The sequence below is a fragment of the Choloepus didactylus genome, chromosome 9 (genome assembly GCF_015220235.1).
Source record: "Choloepus didactylus isolate mChoDid1 chromosome 9, mChoDid1.pri, whole genome shotgun sequence".
Classification (NCBI taxonomy): Eukaryota; Metazoa; Chordata; class Mammalia; order Pilosa; family Megalonychidae; genus Choloepus; species Choloepus didactylus.
This window is the reverse complement of record NC_051315.1, coordinates 67,638,037-67,654,404: the sequence shown is the minus strand read 5'-3', so window position 1 is coordinate 67,654,404 and position 16,368 is coordinate 67,638,037. Positions and strand designations below refer to the sequence as shown.

General features: G+C 38.6%; 1 protein-coding gene and 1 long non-coding RNA gene across 2 annotated transcripts in view; both read left to right on the top strand.

Annotated features, from left to right (window-relative positions):
* PDE11A (phosphodiesterase 11A) overlaps nucleotides 1-16,368 on the top strand; it is a 457,660-nt gene that overhangs the window by 142,630 nt on the left and 298,662 nt on the right. The window lies entirely within an intron of this gene.
* LOC119544017 lies at nucleotides 4,273-8,317 on the top strand. Its single transcript, XR_005218720.1, has 3 exons — nucleotides 4,273-4,291; nucleotides 7,181-7,251; nucleotides 7,353-8,317. It is a non-coding gene; the product is annotated as an uncharacterized LOC119544017 (long non-coding RNA).

Here is a 16,368-nt window from a genome sequence, read left to right as displayed (position 1 = left end):
TGATAGGGTCCTTCCCAGATCGGTTGAAGTTTGGATTCTTTCCACGACTGGATCAGAACCCAGCTGCCAGGCTGATGTCAATGGGCAGCAAATTCAAGAGGCAGGGTCTGAGCCAGCAGTCCACGGTGCCTGAGAGATGATAAAGTAGAAGACAAGGCCAGTATATAATTCTTAAGAAAAAGATCTTTTGTGTCTAGGGAGGGGAGCTCTCCAGTCCTCCTGGGGAAAGGCAAACCAAAAACCAAAGGCCTACACCTTGTAATTGCCTAAGTACTAAATTACACATGGCTTGCACCCCTCTAATGACTCCCCTAGTGTAAAACTGCTAATACCTGCTTTAGGTACAGACACTCCTGAAGTCATGTGCATGAAGAGCAGCAAGAACTTACCAATATTTCAGGCTAGAACAATTAGACTAAAGGACAACAATAATTTACAATAACCTAAGATTAATGAACACAAAAAGGCTTACCACTCTTAAATGCTAAATTAAAATTCAGTTTTTAGTACACCTAGTTTAGTGATGCTTGAATATACGTGATTCACATATATGCATACCTTGAACATACACACAAGTTTTGCTGTTAGATGAGTAAAAACCCACTCTCCAGGGAGAGGAGGACAAGCCTTGGTGTGTAGTATTTGACAATATATGTGGTGTCTTTATTCCTATTAGACTTAATGTTAAGATAGCAACCTGGCATTACCAAATGGAGACCTGGGAAGAGATATGAACCATTCACTGTTCTAAGTTTGTTTAATTCAGCTTTAGTGAACCTTAAACCCTTTTATAGGAACATTTACTTGCACTTTGAGTATGGACCTTTTGCTTTTGCCCAAAATATATCAGAAAAATTATTCTGCTTTTTACAAGAATACACAGTCTCATATATCTGGAATACAGACACATATAACTTATATACACACTCATAACCATACGAAACAGACATACATTCCCATTTACAAGCATGTATAGCCAATACACTACTGTTACACATACATAGAAAACTTTTACACAGTTTTTCTCACCTTTTTTTTTTTTTTTATTTTTCACACTATTGTGAAACTGCACCCAATTGCCCAGCTTTAGAGTACACACAAACTAGTATACGCTATAAAGACACAAAGAAATAGCTTCAGTTTACTATAGATGAGTACACAGGAAATTTTTGCCAAGCTTTAAATTACACACTGACAAACTTTCACAGTTTGAAAGACTCCTACGTAATTGTATTACATGCTTTTATTACATACAAATACAACTATCCCACATTCCTGTGTAAACATACAACTTAAACTCCCATTAGATTCATGAAGTTTTAACTCTCAGAATGCATCCAAATACAGTCCTAAAAAATGTGCATATAACTTTCTATATACCCTGATACACACATTAAGGGACTTTAAATGTAGCTTCCACATGCCTTAGACTTAATTACACAGCACACTAAAATATGTAAATGTATTTATTAATACCTGTTTAGCCCCACATAAGTATATGAATAGAGAATCACACAAACCCCATGCTACAAATTTCCTTCCTCCTTTTTTTTTTTTTTTTTTTTTAAACTGCTCCAATTACTTCTCTATCTCACTTTTGTCTGTTTCCTCCCTGGCTTGTTGATTCTCTGAATATTTCCTCTAATGGCTTATTCAGCCATTCATCGATTTTTGGATCTTCTCTGAATATTAGGCTAAAATTCCTTTATATAACTGACCTTTTAAAGTCTGAGTTATTAACAGAATGACATTGTATTCTTGGGGCTTGAGGGAGTGGGAGTCCAACCCTTTTTAGAGGCTTTTGTGGCAGCCCTTTTCTTTTCAAAGTCTGGGGTGATGTTGGGGAGATTACCTTTTTGGCCTCACCCTTCTTAAACATCGGGGTGCCACCCAGACTCTGCCTCTTCGGGGTAAAGGCTCTACCTTCTCTGAACAGTGGGGTGGCAGCCAGGCTTTTCACAGTCCCCTGGGAATGTGCTCCACCCTCTGGGTCCTGAGGCGGCAAAACTTTTCTAGAGCATTGAGGCGGAAGGCCCACCCTCAACCCCCAGGGCAAACTCACCCTTTTCATGCATGTGGGCCACTCCACTCTCCCAGCCTGAAACCACTTGACTTCAGACCTCAACTTTCATCATTCTTTGGGGATATGGGTACAGCCAATTTTATTTTAGGTGGATGCAGTCTCTCTCTTTCTCTCATAGCCGCCCTCTTTCCCATTTCCCTTTCTTCTCCCAAGAAAGGGATATTTACATAAACCAGAGTTTAAGAATCAAGTTAATTGTTATTCAGCTAGCCTTGCTAGGCTTTTTATTAATGATTCTTACCTTTCTTTCTTTAAGAGCCTTTAGAAACAGAAACTTTTGGAAATCTCTCCATTTTTTTTTTTTTCTTAACTTTTGGTGGGTTGTAATTACTGGAGCAGTCAGCATTAACTGGCTCTCCAATTGCCTGGGGGCATAGACTGCTTCCACCAAAACCCCAGGCTTTAATGGTTCCCGCCCCAGTGGGGGAGGGGAAACCATAAGGTGGGGGAATGCTTATCCCAGGTTTTAGTTTCTTTTTTCCCTGCAGCCACCACATGGCACAGTTCAATTCTGCCTTGGAAAAAGGTTTATTTTTATTAACATGACACACGAGGTCAGCACAAAGCCAACTCTTATCTGCCTTATATTTTGGCCAGAATATATTTGGCAGCAAAATGACTTTTTTTTTTTTTTTTTTTTGTCTAAACATAACAATAATATTTGATCATTTTCTTTTACCCTTTCCCTTGGTCCAATTACTTTTAGCCCAATGTTTTAACATGTTTCCCAATGGATTATTTAGAGGAATGTTCCCCGGGGACCCTAAAGGTACCCCCTTCCCTTTATTCCCAGCCGGCTGACTGCCTCTATTCCCCATTCTGAGTCTTGCCTGAGCATCTTTCCCTTAGGATCAGCTCTAGGCTCATCAGAATGTCCCCATTCTGAGTCTTGTTTGGGCATCTTTCCCTCAGGATCAGCCCCAGACTTTCAGAATGCTTTAACCACCAAGGTAATATAATATTTCTTTCCTTACCTTGGTCCGTGCACGGAGTTGCCTGGTTAACCAGAGGCAGGCCTTTTCTTTTTCCCCCTTTTCTCATCCACAACGGGCAGATCCAAGCATCTGGTCTCGGGCCCTTTAGCTGCCGGAGATGGGCCCCCAATGGCGGAGTCCGAGACCGCTCAATCAGCGGGGCGCGCCTTCCCTTTGTCCACCTCGGGGGTCCCCCTCCGAAGCTTTGGATCCCGGACGAGCCCCCAAGTTGTCGGAAATAAAGTGGTACCTGTAAGGGAATAAACACTCTCTCGGTTCTGGAGGAGAAAAGAATTTATTTACGATCTTGCAAGATGGGGCGTCCAGCCAAACACGCGGAAGGCTGGCGCGCCCTCCGGGTTGGTTTTTATTGCTAAGTATATTAGAGGTAGCTAACCATATAAGTTATCATCTAAATGAGGACACTTATGAGTGAAAGGAGATGATGGGTCAGCAGGCATAAGCCAGGATGGTACCAAGCAAACTGTCATGTATGGTTACTCCAGTTATAGTGCTGTGAAAATATCCACAGCTTCCCTCTGTAAAAATGTGTAAAAAGATGCTCAGAAACACTTTAGGGGCCTGGCAATTAGCTCTTAATCTCCTAGCAGTCTTCCCAGCAGCCAAAACTCTCAGAAAATTGCAGCTCCCAGGAATATCAGATGTGTGTTCAAAATACAAAATAATTTAATAAAAGTATTCCTTAATTTTTAATGCCCTGGGAATAAACAAATAACTTTCCAATTAAAGGCATGTGATGGTTGGGTTCATGTGTCACCTTAGCTAGGTGGCACTGGCCTGATGATTGCTGTGAGGATATTTGAGGCTGGTTAATAATCCAACGAGCTGGTTTGTCGGATCATCAGTCAATTGACTGCAGCTGACTGATGACTCATCAAGGGGCGTGCTTCCACAGTGAGAGAATGCAATTGGCTGGATTTGGTCCGGGTGATCAGTTGGAGGCTTGTAAGCCGGACAGTTAGAGAACCTTCACTTCTTCAGCTGCTCAGTGAAGCATTTCCTGGGGAGCTTGTCGAAGTTGCCAGTTCGTTTCCTGAGGAGTTCGTCAAAGTTGTCGGTTCGTTTCCTGAGGAGTTCGTCAAAGTTGCCGGTTCGTTTCCTGAGGAGTTCGTCAAAGTTGTCGGTTTGTTTCCCGAAGAGTTCGTCGGACGTCTTTCTTGGAGTTGACAGCTTGTTGATGGCTCTGCAGAATTTGGACTCGTGCGCTCCCGCAGTTGCGTGAGTCACTTTTACAATTTGATAATCAAAGACATCGCTCATTGATTCTGTTTCCAAGGAGAACCCTAACTAATACAAGGCACTTTTCAAATATCCACTCATCCATGGGAGAGGATTTGTGATAGGGACGCTTCAGGAACCTGTCTTTCTCAGCAATTTTCACATTAGGGGAGATCTGTAAGCAGTTCAGAAGTGATTGAGGAATGGGTTGCAAGATGCCTTGTTTAAACTGCATCAAGGGCATATTGGTGGCTTTCTGTCCATGGCATCAAATGATGGAAGTAGAGTGACAGATTTTCTAGAACCCAAATGAAAAATAGATCTGGGTGTCACTAGCAGAATGTGAAATGACAGGCTGGGACACTGACGTTGTCACACAAGTAGTATAATACAACCAAGCTCAAACAGACCAAGTATGTTCTGGGAGAGCAAGTAAAAAAATAGTAAAAAAAAAAAAAAAAAAAAAAAATTTTTTTTTTTGGCTCTAGACTCACTAATATTTTTCAGACTTCAATTTGCCTAGTAAAATGTGCACTTGCCTTTTTACTCTGTTGATGTCTTCCTATGTCTCTCAAATGACATCCCACCAATATTTTTCTGTGGTTCTCGATGAAATTAAATTAAGAGAAAATACACAAAAAAAAAAAAAAAAAAAAAAAAAAAACACAAAAAAAAAAAAAAAAAAAAAAAAAAAAAAAAAAAAAAAAAAAAAATACAGAGAGATCTACAGAAGGAACTGAATTCCCCAAAAGAGTGCCAGGAAAAAAACAAAGCTCAATTCCATAAAAGAGAGATAAAATATGCTGACAAGTGATTTGATGTTCCAGGACACCAAATGGAGCAGGTTAATAGCTGATCTGGCTTCTGTGTTGAATGGCCAGTCCCTTTGGTCTTTTGGTTTTCTGACGTCCCCTTGAGGTAGGAGATCAGGCTGAGATCCTTATTGCTTCCTTTTAGCCAATGTTAATTGTTTGCTTGATGTCACTTTTCTGGTAAGTGTTAAGATCAGGGCCAAGACTCAATCCCAGGTCTTCTGGCTCCAAATCTCAACTTTGTTCCATTGGAATGCCCCAACAGCCTGCCCCTAACAGAGCTGCCAGAGGATCCCAGGACATAGCCTTCAGGTGGCAGAGATGAGGGCAGGACCCTGCCAAGAGTGTGAAAGGAGTGGAGGAGCAATGGGTTTGTGTGGTCTATAAGTGCTGCCTGTGACGTGTTGTCTCATACCTCTGAACAGATGCAACCTTGAACTTGCTGTGGTCTAAGAAGTCAACTTGAGGTACTCAATCTTTGCACCAAAGGCAAAAGCACTGCCTTGAAAATTTTGTACCTAGATCAACACAGTAAAATTATGCTTCACAATGACATTCACTACATCTGAACTACTCTGGTTTTCTGGACCTAAACAAATTTGAGCTATTTTAGCCCAAGTGATTCTTATTGTAGGGACTTCTGCCCCCTAATAATCTGAATATTAGCAATAAGAGTTGGAGGAGGAAGGGCCCATGAATAATTTAAATGATTTTAAAAGACCAGTAGAAATAACATGCCTACCCAGGACAAGGCTACACAGATTAAATAAAACATGATTTTTTTATGTCTTTCAGCAGGAATTGTATGACTACTCTTAGCAGAAGCCCTTATTGGTACTTATAAATGTCTCTGATAAATAAAAAATGAGAAACAAATGATCAGTTAATAGAAAGTTGGGAGATAGGTGAAACTTTTAAAACATGGTGTTCATAAGGGAAAGAAATAAAAGGTGTTCTTAAGGATGAAAAATGTGAGAATCAGTGGATTAGCCTGTGTTGAGTATAAATCCCAACAGCAGGTGAGCCTGGCCAGGGAGCTGCAATGCTGGACTCTCTTTGTTGTGAAAGTTCTGGGGCTTTTCCAGCTAAGGTTCAGAGACCAGTTAAGGCTCCAGACTCTCCACGATCCTCTGTGGATACTTACAGGATCCCAATCAGTTCATGGAGCCTCTTTAGGATTTAGGTCATGCTAATCAGAGGCACCAGCATTTGGGTTTCATCCAGGTTTCCCAAAATGATTCTGGGCCTTGCACTAGTCGAAGGCTCCTTCTAGCTCTTCTGCCCTTGGCCAAGTCTATGATTTTCCTACACAGTGACTGTAGTAGATTCCCTATGAGTGTTTGTGGGATCAGATTTCTTTCCTTTCCAAGTAGAGGGAGGGTTGGGCCCCACAGCTTTTAACTCCTTTTAACTCCAGTTGCTGCTTCTGCCTTTGACCTGGGCTTCCCCAGGATGGAAACTGGGACTAAAGCAAAGACTATATATTTTTCTTTTCTGACCTGTTTGTCCCCTTATCCACGTGTTGGTTATGGCTACTGATTACCTGCAAGATAGACATTGTGTAGCTGCTAATGGGTGCTTGCCAACCTGCTTGGTTGCAGGCCTTTTCACTCAACAAGCATATTTGGGCTATCTATTGCATGCACTGAGGGAACTTGTTTAAAAAATAAATTGGCCTCTAATATATCTTTTCAAATTTATCAGAAAAATTATCTTCAGGAACACTAGTTATTTTATGACTAGTAAAACAAATATATAATGACATTGTGAGATGGCTGTTGAATTGCACATAATTGATCAATTTAAATCTGAAAGAATAGGCTTTAAGTTGAGCAATGGAAAGTCTAAAGTTTTAAATGCCAGATCACACACTGACAAAGTGAACAGTCTACACGTAGTCTATCAAACTTGTAAATGGTGATTCATTCCTATTTCTTGTCAGGGAGTATATTTTGCTTATTATAATCATATTTATCCTGGAACGTTGGTTTATTAAGTAGATAACTTGAATAAAAACAGGATTATTACTCAAAAAGCAGTTACATATTTACAAATCTTATTGCTCTCTTTAGATTTCTGCAAAGGAACAGACTTGGAAGAAAAGCGACACTGTGCACTATGATTTCTGTGCCGTGAACATGATGTGAGAGAGGGGGAAAAAAGGGTTTATAAATTTCTAAATGGAATTTATTCAACTACAAAATTAATACTCCCTTCCCTCACTCCCACGTTTGCCCATACCAGCCTCCTGAAGTAATTTAATTGAGATTACGTGTAAAAGAAATCCAAGAAAACGTCAAGCATACAAATGTTAAAAGAAATGGAATGCAAACCACAGAAGCTGCCTCATAGGAATTATGAATTGAAGCGAGAGTCTTGTTCCTGTACAGATGAAGCTTCAAGTTCATCCTAGCAGGCTTCAAAATACTGATGTGGTCTTTTAATGACCTCAGGTTATTTAAAGTACAGTAGTCTCCATTTCTCGAGATTAACTTAATTACTAATATTCATTTAGTTTTGAACTTACTGACATTGTATTAGTGCTCGTGAACATTTTGCCCTGCAAACTGGGATTCTCAGCTAACTAAAAAATGATCTCTCCAAGTAGGGGTCTCCAAACCCCAGAGAGTGTGCACTCCTGCTGGAGGGCTAAGAGGAAAACAGGATATGGAGCTGAGCCCCTATGGGTTGGTGCACACGGCTCAACCGGGAGGAGGGAGCAGCCATCCAGAATAGGGGCAGGAGACTTGGGTGGCTGAGCCAGATGGGTCACACTTATGGGAGAAGAGTTGGGTCACCTTAGTCTTGACTCTTCTCTCCAGCTCTTAGATTACCCTGCCACTTCTAGCAAGACCCTGAAGAATCAAGATTTCATTTTTTTTTGTTCATATTTATTCATATTTCAACACTCAAATGGCACTTTTTCATCCTCTTCCCATTTCCAGGGAATAATACCAAAGCTGGGTATTGGGTATTTAGGAAATAATTGCGAGTTTGATTTAAGTGCCAGAAGTAGCAGGTTTGGTATTATGGGAAACTTTTCTAAAACGGTAGTAAATAATTGAAAAAGAGGAAATATTTCCAATGCAAAGGCTAGTCTGAAAAGCTTGATTACCTGTCATGGCAATGCCTTTTTTTATTAACAAGTACAAGGAAAGGAGATATTGGCTGGCTTCATGTTTCACTTCATCAGTTCTGTTGTACAAGGGCCACAGTGAAAGATGAAAGTGGAAATATTTTAGGGCCAGACTGAAGGGGCCAGCATGGTCTGACCTGAAGGCAATAGGGAGCTGCTGAAGACACTTACTAGGAGAGTACAGGATCAGATCTAGGAAGAAAATGGTGGCAGAGTGGAGGGGAGATCTCAGTGGGGAGACACTGGATGCACAAAGACTGATGGAGAAATTTTTATGGTGATTCAGGTGAGAGCTGATTAGAATTTGTAGATTTGGAATTTAAAAATGACCTGAATGTTCTAGTCCTTCATGTTCTCATAGTAGGGAGGAGTTTTAAGTACACAGGTCCAAAAATATGTGATTACTATAATTGAATGAAGGAAAATCCCTCAAGAAAAACAGGTAAATAAGGATTAAGGGATAGTCCTTCCCACTTTATGGGCTTAGATCAAATCAAAATATAGTTATGGAACACTCTGAAATTATCAGCTCCCCTTTGCAACATTTATGGGAGACATTCCTTCTCATTAAACCTTTCAAATCTCAAAATCTTGAACTCGCTCTATCTCCTATTTTGTGGGTTCCATATTTTACTACCTAGAGTTGTTTGCTCTCAGAACCTTAATTTCCTACTCGATTATTTGGGTTATAGTTACTGAATTATAATGTAAACATTTAAAAGATATTGAATTAAATATCAATGTATTTAAATGGTGCTCTTAGCAAAGCCTTAAATTAATTCGTTTAGACATGTAAATTACTTCTTAGACAATAAGAGAGTTTTCCAATAAAAAAACCTGAAGCTAATATTGTGCTACAAACTTTTCCCTAAAGTATCATAAAACCAAGATGGAAAAGAATTAAAAGTACAGGTAAGTTAAGCATTTTAAAAAATTTCTATTACATTCATTAGCTTTCTAAATGGTATAGCTTCAGAAAGAAGTTTTCTGCCCCTCCCCTATTCTTTGTCAAAGCAAGAAAATATGGTATAATCTAAAAGTTAGTACTTTGTCTACCCCACCCCACCTCTGCCCCCTAAGCTCCCTGGTAGCTGCGTGTACATAAAGGAGACTGGTACCACATCCTCCCTTGCTAAGCAATTGTGCCTAAAAGAAAGCTTAACAGCAGGTAGAATATGCTGAAGAAACATATTAAACCATAAGGGCACATATATGTGTGTATGTGTGCATACATATGTATCTATTCAATTCAAGAATTACTTGTTGAGAAAATTTTGTTGTGTCAGATACTGTGTCCTGTTTCAGAATGACAGGAAAATGAATAAAACATTGACTCGGGAATCCAGGAGTTCACTCTCTGTCCATAGATTTGACATTGTATCTAATAAATTCCTTGATCTGATGGCCTTTTCTAACTGTCTTGGTGACTTCATAAGCATTAGTGCAGTCATGAAATCAAACTCCTTTTGTAGAGTAGGACTGCCAGAGATATTAATAAGGCAAACTTCTGCCCTTTAAGGCCAAATAGCATTAGTGCTTTGAGCTCTGACAGTACTCCATACTTGGTAGTCAGCATTTCTGCAGAATCATTTTGGGCCATGCTCTGATTTCATCATGGTTGCAGATGCTATAACACAGCTGTAAGTTGAAAATACAGCTTGATTTCATATATGATCATATTACAGTTGATTTTAGTAAGTAAAGACAAGAATTTCAAGCAATGGCCCATGTTTTGAACTTTTCTTTTTAAAAGGAAAGAAACAGGAAAGAGGATGGGGAAAATCTACCAGTGTTTCTTTAAGCAAACACAACTTGTATGTCTGTTAAATAATGAATTGCACTTTAAAGTAGATATCTGTATTTCTTGTCCTGGTTAACGTATGTATTTATTTATGATATTATCTATATTTTCTCTTATATAATATTTTAAAGACTATGTTATTTACTAATTCATTCTTTTATTTATTCAACATATATTGCTTGAGCAGCCAGTATGTGCTAGGCATTGTGCTGGATGTTCAATAATATCAACCTAATGCTCTTAAGAACCCAGAAGTATTTTTAGGGATAGATTTCAGATTTTATATTTCAAAAAAGTGAGGTTTTCACACAAAGAATTCTATCTGAAGGGAAGGTTAATGATAAAAATTTCCCTGAGTGTCTTTATAAAATTTTTGTGAACACCTATTATTTTGGGTACTCAGCATCTTGGTAATAGAGCCTTGATTTTACCCTGGAGAGCTACCGTATCTTTCATTCTTAATCTTTATTGAATTCATGTTTCACCCCAAGCTCCCAAGATGGGTCTGTGACTCAGGCCTGGCTATCAGAGGATTAGTTTCCTTTGGTCACAAGGATTGGTTCAAGAATGACCAGGTGACCCATTTTGGGATGAGAGCCAAGTCCAGATTTGGGGGCACTTGGTGGAAAGAAGCTCTCTCTACACAATTGAACTTTCACCTTGGATGATGAAGGTTTGGAGTTACTGTGGTGCTTGAAAATGAAAAACACATGAAGGAGAGCCAAGATAAAAAGATGGGCAGGGAAGGGGTTTTTATGACTGACTTGAAGCTCAAATCCAACCCTAACTGTAAGTAGTGCTACCTCAGTACTTTCTATTATGTAGACAAACAAATTTCCTTTTTCTGCTTAAGATAGATCCAGTTGGGATCTGTTCACTTGTAAAAGAACGAATTTTGAAGATATGTGTGGAAATATTTATTGAGGTGCCTACTTTGTGCCTAGATCCTGTCCCAAGTGACAGAAGGTTACAAAGTTGAGTAAGTCATTGTCTCAGTCATCAAGAAATTCACAATCTATTCAAGGTTATAAATACTGATAAAATGAATGATAGTAATAAAAGTGCTATATTAATGGTATGTGCAAAGAGTTATGAAAGCATGATAAAGTAACAGTTATTTTGTTTGGCAGAGTAGGGGAGAGGTAGAGAAAAATGGTAGTGTGAAAGAAATTCCAGGAAGATTACATTGAGATGATATTTTAGTTGGACCTTCTAAAATAAGTAGAATTTGACAAATGGGAAAAGTAGGCAAGAACATTCTAGAAGGAGGTAATAATAATTAACAACAGCAAAGGTATGAAACGTCATTGTGTTTGGGAATGAATAATCTATTGTGGTGAAGATACAAGAGAAGAGGAGGAAGGTAGTGCTGGAAGATAAATTTAGACCAGATTGTGAAGAGTTTTGAATTCTAGATCCTTTAGGGAGTAGGAATCTATGGAAGAGCCATGAGGGTGGCTGGGACTTGGGTAGAGATGAAGGGTGGGCAGTGATGATGAAGTGAAATAGAAATGTTGAGAGAAGCTTAGATGGTAAAATAAATAGGACACCGTGATGTTATGGGTATGAGGCATGACTCCTAGGCTTTTGAATTCAGTCCCTATTTGAAATGCAGTGCCTTCACCAAGAACACATTCCTTTCAGAAGAGGCATAAGTTATTGAGGGGGGTCAATTGTGAGTTCTGCCTTGGTATTTGAGGTGATTTTGAGACATCTAAGTGAAAAGTAGATGCCTACTAAGTTGAGTAGGCAGTTGGGTATGCATAGATCTAGGGCTCAAAAGGGTAATCTAGGTTAGAAGTATAAATTTGGGAATTTTAGGCATGTAGATGGTAATTTAATCCAGTGCTGTGAATAAAATTTCCTAGAAAGAAAAGAGAGCGAGATAGTAATTCCTAGGATCACATCTTTAAGAACTAAAAAAGTAATGGTGAGATGGAAAAAATGATCCTGCCAAAGAGACTAAGTAAAGTGGGAAAAAGAAAAGCAGAGGAGTGCTGTCTCATGGAAGCCTAGTAAAGGGGCCAAAATAGGAGGTGCTCATCAGTGTCAAATGCTGTTGAGCTCAAGTAAGATGGCCATGGCCATGACTTAGTGGCATGGGGTCACTGGTGATTTTAATGATAGCTATTTCAGAGGAGTTGTGGAGGACAGGACAAATTGGAGTGGATTGAAAAATGAGTGGGAGAGGAATAATGGAGGTGGTGTGTTTAGATGTCTGTTTCAAGAAATTTGCCAAGAAGGGAAATGAGAAAATACTTTGAGATAATTGAAAATGGAAACACAACTTACTAAAACTTAAGAGATGTCGTAAAAGCAGTGCTCAGAGGGAAATTTAAAGCTGTAAATATCTGCATTAAAAAAGATCTCAAATCAATAACCTAAGCTTCCACCCTAAGAAACCACAAAAAGAAGAACTTTTGAACCCAGAGCAAGCAGAAGGAATGAAACAATAAAGCTTAGAGAAAAATAAATGAAATAAAGAATAGAAAATCATAGAGAAAATAAATGAAACCAAATTCTTTTAAAAGACCAACAAAACTGGTCACCCTTTAGCTAGAAAAGAAACTCAAAATCCTAAAATCAGAAATGAAAGAGGGAACATTGCTGCCACCCTTACAGAAATAAAGAACGTTATAAGGGAATTTGCCAACAAATTAAGATGATCTAGATGCAATAGACAAATCCCTAGAAAGACACAAAGTACCAAAACTGATTCAAGAGGAAATAGATATTCTTCATTTACCCATAACAACTAAAGATTTTGAATTACTAATAAAGACTTCCCACAAAAAGCCCAGTACCAGATAGCTTCCACCAAATACTTAAAGGAGAATTAACAAATTTTTCACAAACTCTTTCAAAAAATTGAAGAGGGAACACTTCCCTACTCATTTTATGAGGCCAGTATTACCCCAATACCAACCCAAACAAAGAGATCACAAGAAAAGAAAATTATACACCAATATATTTTATGAATATGGATGCAAAAATCCTCCACAAAATACTAGTGAACCAAACCTAGCAGCATATAAAAGGGATTATTTACCACCTGGAATAATCCAAATGGAATTTATCCCAGGAATGCAAGATTGGTTCAACATACACAAATCAATCAATATAATATACCATATCAGTAGAATTAAGGACAAAATCCACACAATGATCTCAATTGATGCAGAGAAAGCATTTGACAAAATTCAACCCATTTCATGATAAAAACACTCAATAAACTAGGAAAATGAGGGAACTCTCTCCATTTGATAAAGGCTCTCTGTGAAAAACCCACAGCTAACATCATACTTAATGGTGAAAGACTGAAAGCTTTCCCCCTAAGATCAGGAATGAGACAAAGAGGCCTGCTTTTACCCCTTCTAGTCAACATTGTAATGAAAGTTCTAGACAGGGCAGTTGGTCAAGAAAAAGAAACCAAAGGACACCTATATTGGAAAGCAAGAAGTTGAGAAAATACTGAGTTTCTGATGCCAGTGGGAATCTAGATGGGGACATCTGGATGGAGACATCTAGCAAGTAAGCAATTATATAGGTCTACAGCCTGGACGTAGAAGGATTGGAAGAATTCGGAAGTCATTTTATATGGGAGTCTGGATGTTATGTGACGTGTTTACCTCATCTGTCTTGTCAGCCTCATAACTTTCCCTCTTTCAGGTCATAAGATAGGAAGATTGCAACTCCCCAAGGAGGGTGAGGTTTGAGGAAGAGGATGATCATGGAAGAAGCAGTGAAGAAAATAGTCTTTGATTTTTCACTCAGTGGGGGTAAAACCGCTGTACTTTTGTGACAGCGTCTTGGCATTCAATTGAATAGAGTTTAGTAAAAGGACCATTTACAAAGGTGTGGGCAAAACTTAAGGAAAGCAACAAAGGATGGTGCAATACTCCGGGGCTAGTAACAGTGGGAATCTATAACCACTCCCTGTCTGAAGGGTCAGGCAGATTGAGCCTTTACCAGAAATTGGAGACAGAGAGAGAGAGAGCTAAGTGGAGAGGATGCCCTGACAGGAGCTGTGGTCTTTGATGAGAAATGGATCCACATGGTCCCAACCAGGAAGAGAAGGAACTGGGGAATAAATACCCTGACATCTTCCTCCTTCCTTCTGATCTCCTGCAGTGTCTCCCATTGGCGGAGCCCAACAGGAAGCCAAAGGTCATGGCAGCCTGTTGATGCAGTTCATACAGGTTAATATCTCAGAGCACAAGTAAGATGCAGAGTTTATGTGAAGGGGCAATGGGAAAATATTCAGCCCAGTCACTTAAGGGTACAAGAGATGAAAATAGTGGTTAAATAAAATAGAAATATATAGAAAATAGTTAAATAAAATAGATAAAATAATGGAGCTAAACTGACTGAGTTTGTATATAAGCTCAGCTATGTGACCTTGACTAAGTTATCTTAATGTCTCTGAATCTCATTCTCCTCATTTTAAAAATGGAATAATAGTAGAGCCTATCTCATAAGGTTGTTGTGAAGATTAAGTAAGTAAAGTGCTTAGAATTATGTCTCATACAATGTAAGAATTCCATCAAATGTTAGTTCTTTTTTCTTCTTACTTTGAGGACCTCTACTTTTTTTTTTAAATTCAGTTTTATTGAGATATATTCATATACCATACAATCATCCATGGTGTGCAGTCAACTGTTCACAGTACCATCATATAGTTGTGCATTCATCACCCCCAATCTATTTTTGAACATTTTCCTTATACCAGAAAGAATCAGAATAAGAATAAAAAATAAAAATAAAAAAGAATGCCCAAATCATCCCCCCATCCCACCCTATTTTTCATTTAGTTTTTGTCCCCATTTATCTACTCATCCATCCACACACTGGATAAAGGGAGTGCAATCCACAAGGTTTTCACAATCACTCTGTCACCCCTTGTAAGCTACATTGTTATACAATCATCTTCAAGAGTCAAGGCTACTGGGTTGGAGTTTGGTCGTTTCAGGTATTTACTTCTAGCTATTCCAAAACATTAAAACCTAAAAAGTGTTATCTATATAGTGCATAAGAATGTCCACCAGACTGACCTCTCAACTCCATTTGGAATCTCTCAGCCACTGAAGCTTTATTTCGTTTCATTTCACGTCCCCCTTTTGGTCAAGAAGATGTTCTCAATCCCACAATGCCAGGTCCAGATTCAACCCTGGGAGTTATATATCCTGCGTTCACGCCCCTGGGAGTCAGAGGACCTCTACTTTTAATCTGGAGCTCTGGGAGTGCAGCAAGCCTCATAGATGTGTCCTATATTACAAAATCTTTTTGTTTTCTTTCTTTTTTTTTTTTTAGAACATTTATTGTTAAATGAAGACACAAAACAAAATGGAATGGGACAGATGTCAAAGATAAATTAAAAAATAGTTTTTGTCACGTACTTTTCTGGATTTCCTAAGTTAGAAACAGGAAAAGTGTCAAATGTACTTGTTCAAATTAAGTTTTTTAAAGAGGTCTGATTTGAAAAGAAAACAGCTCCTCTTAAAATTCAAATCATCCTTGATATATGAATGTCATAATTTAAAAGACTGAGAAAAAATCTTTTTAGTTAATATAGAAATGGTATCTTCCAGATACAATTAGAAATGTTTATATTTGACCAATGAGTTTTAAAAATCACTGCTTCCACTTCGCCAACTAACATGAAATACCCTTGCATCACTTGATCGGCATTTACACTGTAGTTTTCCATGTCTTCACATGCATCCTTTCCTGCAACTTTCAGCAAAGCAGTTTTGGAGAAAAAAAGGGGATTAGAAAGAACTACCATTGGTTTCTTGATGAATAACTTAAAGTAAACCTGCTTCTCCATCCCTATTACACATTCGCCATTGCTTGCTTCTGCTTACTGTACTGCTATATTTCAGATTTTCTCCACACCTGGCATTATTTGCCTGAACTTAATACAATTTTCCTAAAACAAAACAAAACAAAACAAATCTCATAAAGTCATCTCCAATTATGGCTGTGTTCAAAGACCGTGTTCTCCCACACTCCTCACTTGCCTGCTACACTGCTCCAATATCATTCTAAATTTATTTAAGTACCTCCAGTTGGTCAGAGCAAAATCTTGGGAATTCTCTTAACATAAATTTAAAAATTATGTTTACCATTTAAATGATGAGATTATGAAATCAGATAGAAAAATCAATTTTTATCAGTCAATACCATGTAATTTGCTCTTCCAAACATAGGAAGCATTTGTTGCTCTGCATCACTGAAGGCACTGTCCGGTCCCCAAGTGTCCCCTCTCTGGGTCCCTCCTAAGCTTCACCCTGGCAAACTTGGACCCTTAAGCTAATATATTA